The sequence below is a fragment of the Scleropages formosus genome, chromosome 7 (genome assembly GCF_900964775.1).
Source record: "Scleropages formosus chromosome 7, fSclFor1.1, whole genome shotgun sequence".
Classification (NCBI taxonomy): Eukaryota; Metazoa; Chordata; class Actinopteri; order Osteoglossiformes; family Osteoglossidae; genus Scleropages; species Scleropages formosus.
Window position 1 is genome coordinate 28,868,216 of NC_041812.1, and position 15,070 is coordinate 28,883,285.

Genomic DNA, 15,070 nt, shown 5'->3' on the forward strand with positions numbered 1-15,070 from the left:
CGCCCCCCCGTACAGAACTATTTAGTGTGTATTCATATTTTTTAAGATTTTATGAGCAATTACTGTGTTTTCTATAAACTTCTTTTAGGGGTGGCTGATAGTGTAGTTGGAGTGGCTGCCTTTGCACCCAAAGGTTGTAGGTACAAATCCCACTGCCTGTTGTAATACTATTCGGCAAGGTACTCACACACACGCACAATGTGTACAACCACTTGTCCCGAGCAGGGTCATGGCAAGCCAGAACCTAACCTGGCAATGCAGGGCTGCGGGGGGAAGGGGACACACCCCTGACAGAATGCCACTGTCTCGCAAGGAACCCCAACCAGAGCTTGAAACCCAGACCCGCCACACAGCAGGCCCCAGCCAAACACACTGCACCACCACGACCCTCCAGCAAGGTACTGACTATCCTAAATTGTTCCAATAAATCTAAGCAGCTGTAAAAATGGGTATGTAATAAGTACCTTAACACTGCAAGTTGTTTTAAAGAAAACTGTAAACCTAAATGTGTGAATGTGTGTTATTATATGTACAGTTATTGTTGTCTACAAGCTTATGGTACCATGTCTCATCCAATGACCTGCTTTTACTCGATTTTTGCCATTATGTACTATGTAAATCCCCAATCCCCATTTACACTGTACACTGGGGCAAAACTTACATTTTTACATCTAAGTTCCTTATATTCCTGCTCTCCACCTAAAATTTGGCCTAAATTGTTGTAAAATACGCATGTTGAATACAAGGCCATAGGCTGCAGGTAGCGTAATGTTTACTTCTGTTACCATGTAATACAGTACCCCTTGTTGCAAACCACACTCTTGCTGTACTACCTCTGTACACCCATTGCTCGTGTAATGGTTGTGACGTGTTCACCTTTTCATGACTTTTCAGTTTTTTATAGGGAAAACAGTCAGTTCTTCAGTAAAATTATGTCAACATATTTATTTTATTTCATGTATTTTTAATTGGTTTTATGCACAGCACAGGGTCAAAACAGTATACAGACCTTACACAGAGAAAAAGTAGATCGTCAAACACAGAGCGAGGGCTCAGGGTCAAAAAGTTACACTTTATTACAGGTGTGATCATGTAGCTCTTTCTAATAATTTCCAGAAGGGTATACAAATATTCCGGGGGTGCGGTGGTACAGTGGGCTTGACCAGGTCCTGCTCTCTGGTGGTTCTGGGGTTTGAGTCCTGCTTGGGCTGCCTGGTGGCAGACTGGCATCCCATCCTGAGTGTGCCTCCTCCCCCTTCAGCCTTGTCCCCTGTATTGCTGGGTTAGGCTCCAGTTTGCCATGACCCTGCATGGGCTGAGTGGTTTCAGCCAGTGTGTGTGTATCCAGATATTCCAAAATTCACTGGTGTTGTCACACAAATCAAATGTCATTTTTTTCAAGTGGTAGAGATTTAACCCCTTCTGTCAACCACATGTTTACAGAGGGAACTTCAAGTGCAGACCACAACATTAAAACACATTTCTTTGCCAGATATGTAAAAGTGGATAGCCTATGTACCATAGCATAATCAAGTAAGAAGTTTGCATTGTAATTTAACAAGAGAATGACAAGAGAATAATTGTGGGAACTCAAAGTTTTTGGTAAAAGCTTTCTTGGATTGTTGAAATGTACCCCAGTCTAATAAGCTTGTATCTTATCACATTTACAGAATAAATGTATCAAAGTGCCTAGAGAAGCTTTGCATTTAAAATACGAAGGCACGGTGGTACAGCAAGTAGCACTGCTACTTCACAGGACCTTAGTGGTACTAGAGGACAGGGGTTTGATCCCTGTGGAGTGACCCATTATAAGTAGTGTATCTAGCAGTGTAAGTGACCTTGGGTAGATAAGGTGTGTGCTAATAACATTACATAGTCTTCATTGGAAGCTGCTTTGGAGAAAAGTGTCTGCTAAGTAAAGTAACATTAGAGGTGTCCCTGGGAACATCTTGTGAAAGTACACTAGAGTGAGATAGATTCTGTGAATGAACCTTCAATTTTGTTCCTGCATACTGAGTATGGTGCAGGCAGGGAAGACTTTAGCCACCCATCTAGACAACCATTCATGCTTGCAAAAAGACACGTAAGGGTCCTGTTCCCAAGTGTCCCTCGGTGCATCAAAACAGCCAGTGCTAGTGTTAAAATGGTATATGACGCAGAAATCAAGCACCTGGAGTTGTTTGGTGTAATAAGCTCTTTCTCAACTTTTGTTAATTCTCTCAGTAATCTGTACTTATTTTGTAGGGCAACAATAAAGTGATGGAGTCGCAAATATTTCTGGAAGTCTGTATTCGATAGGTTTAAATTATCTCTTAAAAGGTTCAAGCTCACTAGTGACTGATCCGCAAATAAAGATGAAATATTCAAGATCCCTTTAGACAGCCATTTCTGGAGCCCAGTTTGTGGAAGAGTTAGGAGTAGATCTGGACTGAGAGCAATAGGAGACCACAATGATAAAGTGTCAGGACCCCCCAGGTTTCTCAACACCTTTGTAAACAAGAAGATTGTTGAATACCAAAAAATTTTTGAATAAACATTGAATCTTAAGAAATTTCTGAATGAAAGGCAAAGATTTTAGTCTCGGGAGGCATGAAGCAGACTCCATACCCAATCACAGAGATTCTGGTCTAGCCTGGAACCAGTTAATCACTTGTTTAATCTCTACAGCCTAGAATTTCAAAGAAAACCGGATGTCATGGCCCAATAAGGAGCTAACAGATGTGATTCAAGAGTAGCTGTGTCTTTTATTGAGGGACAAGCGAGAGAGTTGTCGGGGACAGGCAAGGGTCGGTCGATTTTCACTTGTCATCTAAGGAAGCATTCAGGAACCGATGTTGAGAGGACAAGAGCAAGAGGCCCTGCTGCCCTATGCTGGGTGGGAGGACGTTCTCAGGGATGCGGCATCAGCCGGTCTGGGTGATCCCTGTGAAAATCAGCGATTAGTGCATGATCTAAAATGTCTCACCCAATATCTCTCCTCCAGCCCATAACCCTTCCAGTCAACCAAATACTGTAGTCCCCCACGTTGCCGTCGGAAGTCCAGTAAAGCCTTCATAGTATAGGCAGGTCCCCTATGTACCTGCAGTGGCGGGGGCGGTGCAACATCACTGACGGCCTGGAGGAGGGACGTTCCAGAGGATTTGAGTAAGGAGACATGGAATGTGGGGTGGACACTTAGATTCAAGGGCAGCAGGAGCTTGTAGGTAACAGGGGTCATTTTTCTGAGCATCTTGAACGGCCTGATGTAACGGGGCTGAGGTTCTTGGAGGGGAGGTGAAGCTTCAGGTCCCAAGTGGACAGCCAGAACCTTTACCTCAGCAGGAAGGAAAGGTGACACCGGTGGCGATCGGCTTGGCGCTTATATTGCTGCGAACTCTGGTGAAGATGGTTCCAGACAGTTTGCCAGGTTTCACTTCTCTCCTTGTACCAGGCGTACATTGCTAGAGCAGGGTTGCCATGGGAACAAGGTAGGCTGATAACCTAACACACACTGGAAAGGCGACATACCTGTGGACGTGTGGGTCAGGGCATTGTGGGCATATTCTGCCCAGGGTAGAAACCGGGCCCTTTGGTGCTGTTTCTAGGCACAACAGGTGCGGAGGTACTGACTGATGCAGCTGTTCCACCTGGCTTTTGGCTTGGGGCTGGTACCCGGAGGTGAGACTCATGGACACTCCCAACCTGCTCCAGAAGGCCTTCCATACCCTTGAGGTGAACTGGGGGCCCCCGTCCGATACATTTCCTCTGGGAGTCCGAGAAAGAAGAACACCTGCTGATCGATAACTTCAGCCATCTCCAGGGCCGTGGGCAGCCTGGGCAAGGAAATCAAGCAGCTGGCCTTGGAAAATCGATCAACCAGGGTGAGGATTGTGGTCTTACCTTCTGATGGGGGAGATCGACCAGGAAGTCCACAGCCACATGGGACCAGGGGTAATAGGGCACCTGCAGGGGTTCCAGCAGTCCTGCAGGTTTCTGGTTTGGTGTCCTGGACTGGGCGCAGGTGGTACCGGCTGATAAATATTTCTGGACGTCCTCCCTCATAGAACACCACCAGAACCTCCCCTTGAGGAAGGAGAGGGTGCGGCAGGCACCCGGGTGTCCAGCCGCAGGGGAGTCGTGAGCCCATTGGAAGACATACAGCAGCATACTGACTGGCATGTATTCCTTGCCTGCAAGTTTGTCGATGGGGTCTGGGTCGGCCGCCTGGGCTGCCTGGAGGTCTTGGAAAAACTGCTATCTTGCCGTGGCCATGATGCAGCTCCGAGGCAGGATGGGCTTAGGGTGCTCGGAGTCTGGATTACTATCGTGAAGGTGTGAAAGGGCATTGGCTTTCATGTTCTTGGACCCTGGCTGGTACAACACAGTGAACCAGAACCAGATGAGGAACAAGGCCCAGGGGGTTAAGTTGGTGCAACGAGTGGGGATACTCCAAGTTATGGTGGTCTGTCAGAACCAGGAAAGGCTGTGTAGCCCCCTCCAGCCAGTGCTGTCACTCTTCCAGCGCCAACTTTGTTGCCAACAATTCCCGGTTCCTAATCTCGTAATTTCTTTTGGCTAAGGACAGCTTGCGAGAAAAGTAGCCGCAAAGGCGAAGCTTAGGGGGTTGTCCTGTCTCTGTGACAGCACTGCCCTGACCCCCACAACAGATGCATCCCCTTCCACTCCGAAGGGGAGAGTGAGATCCAGGTGTCAGAGGATGAGGGCTGTCGTGAACTTGCCGTTACGTTCCTCGAAGGCATGTTGGGCCTCTTTGGCCCAGGCCAGGCGATTCCCCTTACCTGCAGTGAGGGCCATGAGGGTAGCAGCTATGGAGCTGAAACCCTGGATGAATCACCAGTAGAAGTTGGCGAAGCCCAGGAATCTCTGCAACGCCTTCACAGTCTTTGGTCTCGGCCACTCCAGCACCGCCTGGACCTTCTTGGAATCCATGGCCACTCCATTCCTACTTAAGATGTACCCTAGAAAAGACAATTGGGACTGATGAAACAAACATGTCTCCCCCTTGACATAGAGGTGATTCTACAGGAGTTGGGTAAACACTGCCCTGACCTATTGTACATTTTGTTCCTGGGTCCGAGAAAACACCAAGATGTCATCCAAGTAAATGAGGATGCATTTGTTAACCAGGTCTCCGAGAACATGATTAACAAAGGCCTGGAACACGGAGGGCACGTTCAACAGCCCGAAGGGCATCACAAGCTATTCATAGTGGCCCAGGGTGGTGCTAAAAGCAGTCTGCCACTCATCCCCCTCTCGTTTCCAGATCAAGTTGTACACGCTCCGGAGATTGAGCTTTGGTGAAGATTGTTGCCCCGTGCACTCGCTCGAGAGCAGCCGTGATCAGCGGTGAGGGATGGGGGTACTAAGCCATGATAGTGTTTAGCTGCCGGTAATCTATACAGGGGGGCAACCCCCATGTCCTTTCTTCCTATAAAGAAAAATCCTGCGGAAGCCGATGACGTGGAGGGCTGGATGATGCCCACGCTCAGCGCCTCCATGATGTAGTTCTGCATGGTCTCCGGAAGGGACAGTGGGCAAACCCAGCTTCGGAGTGGTGTCGTACCAGGCAGGAGGTCAGTGGCATAATCCCAGGGTTGGTGGGGGGAAGTGCTGGTGGAGATGGCTTGACAGGGGAAGGCTAGGCAGAACCATGCGCATTTCGCACCACATGATATCAGTTCCCCGGAGCTCCAATGAGAATCACCATGGCCTTGACCAGGGATTACATAGAGTTTGTTATGCGATAAGAGTGGATCCTACAGATCTTGAGCAGGAAGCAACTGCAGGACTGGGCTGGATCTTCAATATGTTACTAATAACTGCCAGTCTGCTATGAGAAAGGCTGACTTCATTCCAGCCTTCTCCCTGTCCCAATCCCCTTCTACTCACAAAGCAGGCAATTGTCTTGACCTTGTATTTTCCCGCAACTGTGGCTGTCCCGTCCTCTCTGACACTCCGCTGCATGTCTCTGATCACTTCTTCATTTCCTTTCAACCCTGCCTCACCATTCTAATTCCTTGCCTCTTTCTGCACCCATTGTCACCTTTCGCTGCAGCTTAAAATCTCTCCCACCTTCCTGCTTTGCCTCTGCTACGCTGTCGGCTCTCCCTTCTGTTGCGCAGTTCTCGGATCTATCAACAGACGATGCCACTAACACTTTCCTCTCTGCCTTATCTTCCACCCTTGACTCTCTCTGTCCACTGTCTTCTAGACCAGCACATCCCAGTGTCACCCCATGGCTGACTGATACGTTACAAGCTAACAGGACCAAACTCAGGGCTGCAGAGCGAACATGGCGTAAATCCAAAACTTGCTTGGACCTGGATGCCTACCATTTGCTCTTAATTACTTTTCACTCTGCTGTCTCTTCAGCTAAAACATCCTTCTACCACAACAAAATACAGTCTGCATCTAAAAAACGAGACTCTTTGCCACCTTCTCATCCCTTCTGTGTCTTTGGCCACCTCCTCCTCCCTCTTCTCTCATTGCTGATGACATTGCTTTGTTTTTCAGAGTCAAAGTCAAAGCAATCACTGACAAGTTCTCAGCATCACCCTGCCGGGTTCATGCTAGACCTCCTGCGAAGCTATCCTCACCAAATTCAAGCCTCTCTTCAAATCTGGAATCTCTGACCTCGTGATATCGCACAGAGTGACCACCTGCTCGCTTGATCCAATCCCATCATCACTCCTACAGACCATTTCCCAGCAACTCAACACCTTCATCATTAAGATCATTAACTCCTCGCTCTCCTCTAGCTGTTTCCCAGCTGCCTTCAAAACCGCTCTCATTTCACCTCTATTAAAGAAATTATAGCTGCCCAAATCAAATTCAAGTCACCCTATTTCTTCCCCTTTGCCTGGCAGTGAGAAAGAGAGACGGAGAAGGAGAGCACGAGCACAAGCACGAGTACAAGCACGAGCACGCGGACGGTGTATTAGCGACCGAGCCTCAGCCCCTGTCCCGAACAACCCCGGAGAAGCCTCTTCATACCCGTTCCCTGTTCCCCCTTTTCCTCCACTTCCTTCACCATGACAGGGGGTAGGGAGCAATCCCTGGTGAACCACAAAATAAAAACAGACACGAGCACCCACACCTGCAGTCTCTGCTGTGTATCTGTTACAACTTTGTATGATGCTAAATATAAAATTAAATTCTGAAGCCATGACAACTAAACAGGATAAGAGTCTAGGGTGTTCCAACTATTGTTTGTAGTATAGAGGTGGAGCAGGTAGCTAAGGTGCCTCCTGAAGCCTATTCAGTATGTATGACATTTTCTTGTTTGTGTGGATTTTATCCCACACTCAAAATTCAAGTGTTTGCAATGAATTGGTGATTCTGAATTGCCCTCTGCGTATGTGTGAGAGAGTGTCTTCTACAGTTCTCTCCTATATACAGTAATTCGGTGAATGACTATAGGGAGTTTAGGAACAACCATGTGCTCCCAAAGACAGAAGGAACAGCTAATGTACAATTTCTGCACATGCTGGAAAATGCTCAAAGGCACTCACAGCACAATTCCCAAGGCTTGCACAGCATCCAGTAATCTAAATGTGAATTTCCTCCCATAGGGATTTCACTTGTCACCTACTTTTGTAACCTACTTAATTGCTATGCATACCCTGACTGCCTGTAATGGATGCAAGTACAAAACACAGAAAACAGCAACTACCTAGCAGACATTGAATTTCAGACAGAACTGGGACTGATTTGCTTTTCCTCTGAGCTCATCCCAGGAGAGAATCATTGCTTTATTTAACAGGAAGAAAAGCAAAACCTAAAAAATATAGGCAGCCCTGATGACACAGTTGGCTTGTTTTCCTAAACAAGTAGTTACTCAGAATATATCAAAGCCAGGTCTAAAACTCTTGCAACCCACTCACTCAATCTATATTTTTGCACTTGCTCATGTTTTTTCGTGTGGAGAACTATTTTTGTAACCTGCAAATGGTTGTAAATGTCTGACTGTTCATGTTCCTCTTCTTGCATCTACTACACATCTCCTGGTAAGTTAAGTTCCTATGATAAAAAGAGTATGATAAACTACACACACACTGACTAAAGCTGCTCTTTCTAAGTGGGGTGGGTCACATCCAACTGGAGCCAAACCCAGCAACACAGGGCACAAGGCTGGAGGGGGAGGGGACACACCAGTCTGTCACAAGGCACCCCAAACAGGACTTGAACCCCAGACCCACCAGAAAACAGGACCTGGTCAAACCCACTGTGCCACTGCACCACTGTGCTACCACACTCCTCTTCCTAGATCTAAACAAAACATTTCTCACTTTTGCATTCCTGTAAATTACTCCTAACAGGCATATCCTATTTAGCTATTCTTAGAAACTGTGTAATTAGTAAGAATGGATCTCCTTCTATGGGGTATGCAATGCAGTTTTAAAAACATAAACTTCTAACAAACAGCTTCAAAGACTTACAGATAGCTTACTTCTCTGTTTGCCATTTTAGATTTTAATTTCATCATGTACCTTTATTTTTTCTGTCATCCTTTATTTCTTAGTGAAGTTGTATTCTATTTCTTTATCAATTCAATTATTTGATATTCATCCAGAGACACCGAGTACTACTTCACATTTATTCATTTAGCTGACACTTTTCTCCAAAGTGTTTTAAAGTATTAGGCTACAATTAACATTTGTATAGCTGGGTAATTTTTTTCTGAAGGGTCCTACAATCAAAGGTGAGAGTCCAACCTGCAACCTTGGGTCTAAAGGCAACAGCTCTAACCACTACATTACCAGCTGCCCTCCTTAATTTGCCCTCTTTATACGCAATTTTTGTTTCACCAGTTCATAATGTTCATGATTAAAATGGAAATGAAATTTCTATCTTGTGGTTCTTTAATCATCATTATATTACTTGCTATCCCATGTCAGTCCTTAACCACAAATTGTACATAGCCCCACTATTTCTTTCATAGGCTGAAACACTTTTGTTACCAATACTCGTTCAAGACTTCTTAAAATATCCAATGTTCGTAAAGATGAGCTGTCAGGCCACCAGCCAGCTGGACAATAGCATATCATTGGTTGAAGTTATGTCTATCCTTGCCAGCAATGATGCAGACTTTGGTTGTTGAAAATATCGCTTATCATTTTTCAAACACCCAGGCTGTACAGTTGTGTCTCAAAAATTTTGCTTTACCTCTTTACTTACTACACTGAAGTGCTCAAGCCACAAGGAACATAAACTTCAAAAAAGAACAGTCAGTTGTTTGAAACATTCTAATCCCTGGCATTTCAGCTGTCTTCACTTTTTACAGACCCTTAAAATAACACCTTATTTACACTGGTTCCATCTAGTATCTCTAATGTCTTACTTCCGATAAATCAAGACAGAAAAGCAGAAACACTTGATTTCTTAGAAGAAAAAGTAAAGCTACATAAGTGGTTGATTAATGTAGGAAAGATTAGCAGAACTGAGATATGATTGAATTATAGACTGTGCTTCAGCTGACCTTGCTGCAACATGCTTGAGGAGAATTGCCTGCAGTGGCAGTTTCTGGAGAAGAGGCATTTTGCTCGCTTACAGTGGCTGCCTGAGATAATCTGCATTCCAGTGCTGTACTTCAAGGTCTTCTGCCACTCATTGATAGGATGTTGCAGTGCTTAATCTCCTTGGGGAAGTCTTGCCTTGTTAAGGGAGTAGTGTCAAGGTGGGTGTGACATAGTTGATGATGCTGAAAGAAAAGGGAGCCCTTATTGAACTGAATTGAAGGCTTTGTTGTCATTGTACTGCTGTGCAATATGACAAAATTATAGTGGTACTCTCTGGGTTCTTTAGACAACAATATAAAACACAACACACACACACACACTTTCTGAACCGCTTGTCCCATACAGGGTCGCGGGGAACCGGAGCCTAACCTGGCAACTCAGGGCATAAGGCTGGAGGGGGAGGGTTAAAACACAACACTTAAGTATAAAAATAGAAAATTAAACAGTTAATAAATAGATACACACACACTGGCTGAGGCCACTTGTCCCAAGCAGGGTTGTGGCAAGCCGGAGCCTAACCCGGCAACACAGGGTATAAAGCTGGAGGGGGAGGGGACACACCCAGGAAAGGACATCAGTCCATCACAAGACACCCAAAGCAGGACTCAAACCCCAGACCCACCAGAGAGCAGGACCCGGTCAACCCCGCTGCACCACTGTGCCACCGCACCACCGTGCCCCCTTCAAAATAAATAGATAATACAGTATAATACACTAAAAATGAGGCAGTGTTCAGTTGTTTCACAGCTATGGGAAAGAAGCTGTTTTTCATTCCTGTGGTGTGTGAGCGAATTGTCCTGTATTGCCTTGCAGAGGGGAGCAGTTTGAAGACGCGGTGTGCAGGGTGACTGGAGTCCCTGATAATTTTGGAGGCTCTGCTCTGACATCTGGACAGATAAATGTCCTCGACTGCCAGTAGCCATGTGCCGATGATGCTCTGAGCCGTCCTGATCACCCATTGCAGAGCCTTCTGTTCTTCTCTTGTGCAACTGTCGTACCATGCTGTAATGCAGTATGTCAGCACACTTTCCACTGTACAACGGTAGAAATTCCCGAGAAGATCCTGGGGCAGTCTTGCTCTCTTTTCCAATGACAGTAGAGGTGTGTTTGGCCCAAAAGAAGTTTTCTGTAATGTTCACCCTGAGGAATTTGAAACTGGAGATTCTCTCCACAGCCTCACCATTTATAAGCACAGGACTAAGGTCAGTTCTCCTTTTCTTCCTGAAGTCCACCACTATCTCCTTTGTCCTTTCTGATATTAAGAATGAGATTGTTGAGACTGTCTCGAATCAGGCTGTCAGGTTTTATATCTTGTTCCTGTATGCAGTCTTACTGTGCACTCTGTAAGCTTACGCCCATACACTCCAGTACACACATTTTAATTTAGCAGATGCTTTTCTCTAAAGCAACTTCCAATAAACTCTATGCAGTGGTTTCAGCCCACACACCTTATTCACCAAGGTGAGTTACTCTGCTAGATACACTGCTTACAATGGGTCACTCATCCATAAAACAGTGGAACACACTCACTCCGTTACTCACACACTATAGGTGAATATGAGTAGCATGTCTTTGGACTGTAGGAGGAAACCGAAGCGCACCCATACAGACACAGGGAGAACATGCAAACTCATGCAGACTGAACAGGGATTGAATCCACACCCTCTTACACCACAGAGACGCTGTAGAACATCAGCACTACTCGCCATTCCACTGTGCCACCCCTAGCAAAGACATTTTTTGTAGCATAGACAGCAAAGCATATTCACTTTCAAATGCACTGACAGAATTGAATGGTTTACTAACGTAATGTGCCTACCGAATGACAAGCAATATCAATTGATTAGGCACACGAAGGGCTGAGAGGTTTGTACTTTTGCAGACATTTTGGCATCAGACAGAATATTATCTTCAGCGTGGTAAAACGAAGAAATGGGGAGGCAATGAAAAGAAAGTGTTTAAGTAGGTTATCATGTTACTTTGATAGGTGGGCAGTCGTGATTGGCAGTTCAGTTTACCTCTGACCTTGATCTTCTGCCGCCAGTCTCATGGGGTTTTCAATAAATTTTCATTCTGCAAGCTCCAGTGCGGACTTCAGTGTGTGTCCCTTATCTCTGATTGTTACTAAGCCATGTCAATGTCTACGTGCCAGAATCTTCATGATGTTCCAGGTATGTCTGGTGGTTTCTTCATGGGCTGGTGTAAGTGATAGCTGATCATGTGTTCTCATTTCCAGGTGTTGTTTGCATAACTGCATCAAGAGTTTTCTGTCTGTTTTCCAATGTAGTGACATCCTCAATTGCTGTGCTGTATTCCGTAGATAACATTCCTTTTGTCATGATCAATGATAGTTTTCTTCTAGTTTCGAAGTGTAGTTGACAGTGGATTGCTTGTGAGCCACTTGTGTCCCATACATTACTGACGTAAAACAGAATAATATGTGTGTGTGTTTACGCCGTATGTCCTTGGCAGGCAGACATCTGTCATGAATGCATCTTCTGACAAGGTGGAGTGAGTTCCCAATCAGTCTGACTATCCATCCATCCATCCTCATAGAAGTCTTTCTCCTCATCTTGATGCAGGGGATCTGTAAATAAGAAGTGTGTCCTTCTACAGTTAACAAGGTCCAGATGCAACTCTTATGGCAGTTGGGGTGGTTGCTGTTATAACTGAGGACTTGGTGTGTACATGTACTTTTTTTGTAGACCAGTGTTTCCAATCACTCTCTAATGCTCTACTTTACAGAGACACAGAGGAAGGGGAGGTTGTTGTTATGTTCCTTTTCCATTGTGAATTGTGAATCCAATGTTGTCAAAGGTTATACTTCTACTTCTATTTGCTATTGCCTGGTCCGCACATTTTATTATAACAAATGTGTTGTAGATGTACTGCATCCAAAATTTTGGTCAAATTTCTATTAAGGTAATGCATTCCAGTTTCGGAGTCAGCATTAATCAGTGAGATCGTTGGTGTTCTCCTGCACTGTTGGTACATCTGGCCATTGAAAGTGTCTTTCTCCAGCAGTCTTAACAAAGGGGAAACATAAAAAAACATTTATACATAAACTTAAACATTTATACCACACAAGTTGCTATATAAAGGTTAATTCATGGTTCGATAACTTTTAGTCACAAAATTGTTAAACATAAATATTTGTGCATTTATCATGCTCTTAAGAGATCAATTCTGACCAGCTACAATCCTGAGCTCAAAAATATTACTTTTATGTGATATATTGCCTTATTGTCATGACCCACAGGGATAATACCCCTGCAGGCCAGAGGAGGTGCCACTCAGTGCCTCTAGCCAAAACCCATTCACCTGTTCACAATCTGGTAGTTTGTGAGGTATAAAAGGAGCAAGCAGCGGGGGATAGACTGCGGATTCTTAATAAGTGTTTCTATTGCCCTCCCTTGGAGATCATTAGTTCCCTGTTTTCTCAGTTTGTTCCATAGTGTGTTAATGTTCCAGTCCCGAGTGCACGTTCTGTCTACTCCTGCCTCTTGTTCTCCAGTCCTGGTCCAGTGTTTCAGTCCGGTATTTCATCACACCTCTGTGTTCAAGTTCTACTCACAGATTCACATTTCACTTTTCACCTTTGTGAGAATATATTGTGTGTCTTTTTGTCCCGCATTCATTGTTTCACCTCTACCCAGTACTTTACAATTTGCACTGTGCACCTATAAATACACTCTACACATGGGGTCGTTTTACTTTTCGCCCATGTTGTGACGTAACAGCAACGCACATCCGTGTCGGACACCCATCTGGACGCTACACTTACAGTGCTGTGAAAAAGTATTTGCCCCCTCCCTGATTTTTTTTCTTTTTTTGCATATTTGTCACAGTTAAATGCTTGAGATCATCAAACAAAGTTCAATGTTACACAAAGATAACCCGAGTAAATACAAAATGCAGTTTTTAAATGATGATTTCATTTATTAAGGGAAAAAAAGCTGTTCAAACCTACCTGGCCCTATGTGAAAAAGTAATTGCCCCCCCCCCCCCCCTTGTTAAATCATGAATGAACTGTGATTAACCACATTTTTTGGAAAGCTGAGTTAAATTTCACTTGCCACACCCAGGCCTGATTACTGCCAGACCTGTTGAATCAAGAAGTCATTTAAACAGTATCTGTCTGACAAAGTGAAGCACGCTAAAAGATCTCAAAAAGCAACACATCATGCCGCAATCTAAAGAAATTCAAGAACAGATGAGAAACAAAGTAATTGACATGTATCAGTCTGGAAATGGTTACAAAGCCATTTCTAAGACTTTGGGACTCCAGCGAACCATGGTGAGAGCCATTATCCACAAATGGAGAAAACTTGGAACAGTGGTGAACCTTCCCAGGAGTGGCCGGCCTACCAAAATTACTCCAAGAGCGCAACGACGACTCATCCAGGAGCTCATAAAAGAACCCAGAACAACATCTAAAAAACTGCAGGCCTCACTTGCCTCAGTTAAGGTCAGTGTTCATGATTCAACAATAAGAAAAAGACTGGGCAAAAATGGCATCCATGGGAGAGTTCCAAGGCGAAAGCCACTGCTAACCAAAAAGAACACAAAGGCTCGTCTCACATTTGCCAGAAAACTTCTTGATTATCCCCAAGACTTTTGGGCAGATATTCTGTGGACTGATGAGACAAAAGTTGAAGGTGTGTGTACCATTACATCTGGCATAAAACTAACAACAGCATTTCATAAAAAGAATATTTTACCAACGGTCAAACATGGTGGTGGTAGTGTGATGGTCTGGGGCTGCTTTGCAGCTTCAGGACCTGGACGACTTGTCATAATTGATAGAACCATGAATTCTGCGCTCTACCAGAAAATCCTGAAGGAGAATGTCTGGCCATCAGTTTGTGACTTCAAGCTCAAGCGCACTTGGGTTATGCAGCAGGACAATGATCCGAAACACACCAGCAAGTCCACCTCGGAATGGCTCAAAAAAAAAACAAAATTAAGGTTTTGGAGTGGCCTAGTCAAAGTTAACTTAAATCCGATTAACTATTAAACTTTACCAAAAACTGTGTTTCTCTTGTTTTCTCATATACGTTATTTTCAGTAAAACGTTACCTTAAATAACAAGAAACTGAACTCTGATAACTTAAAGCAACAAGGAAAAAATAATAATTTGCTTACACACAATACACACCATACAAATTGTAGCAACTAAGGGTTAGACTAAGGGTGCACCCCAATATAACTATATTAGGCATACCCAAGCTAACACTTGTTTGACAATTGGAGTGTAACACACCAGTGGAACAATCAGTATTTACAGTTCAAATATTAATTTCTCAGTGCTTCCAGTTTCAACACAGCCGTTCAATCACCAAAGTTTAAATTAGTTCCATTGCCAACAGGGGGAATCGTGTCCATCAAGTAGTGATAGTGTTCATCATAACACAAAACTTGCCAAACTCCTCACTTGAAGATTGAAAATCGAGTCCTTTTCCTACAGCGGTGAATATGCCATTCATTTCAGAGCTATTCCTACCACACTCTGGAAATCATACCATGGGTCCCGGTCACAGTCTTCCGAATCC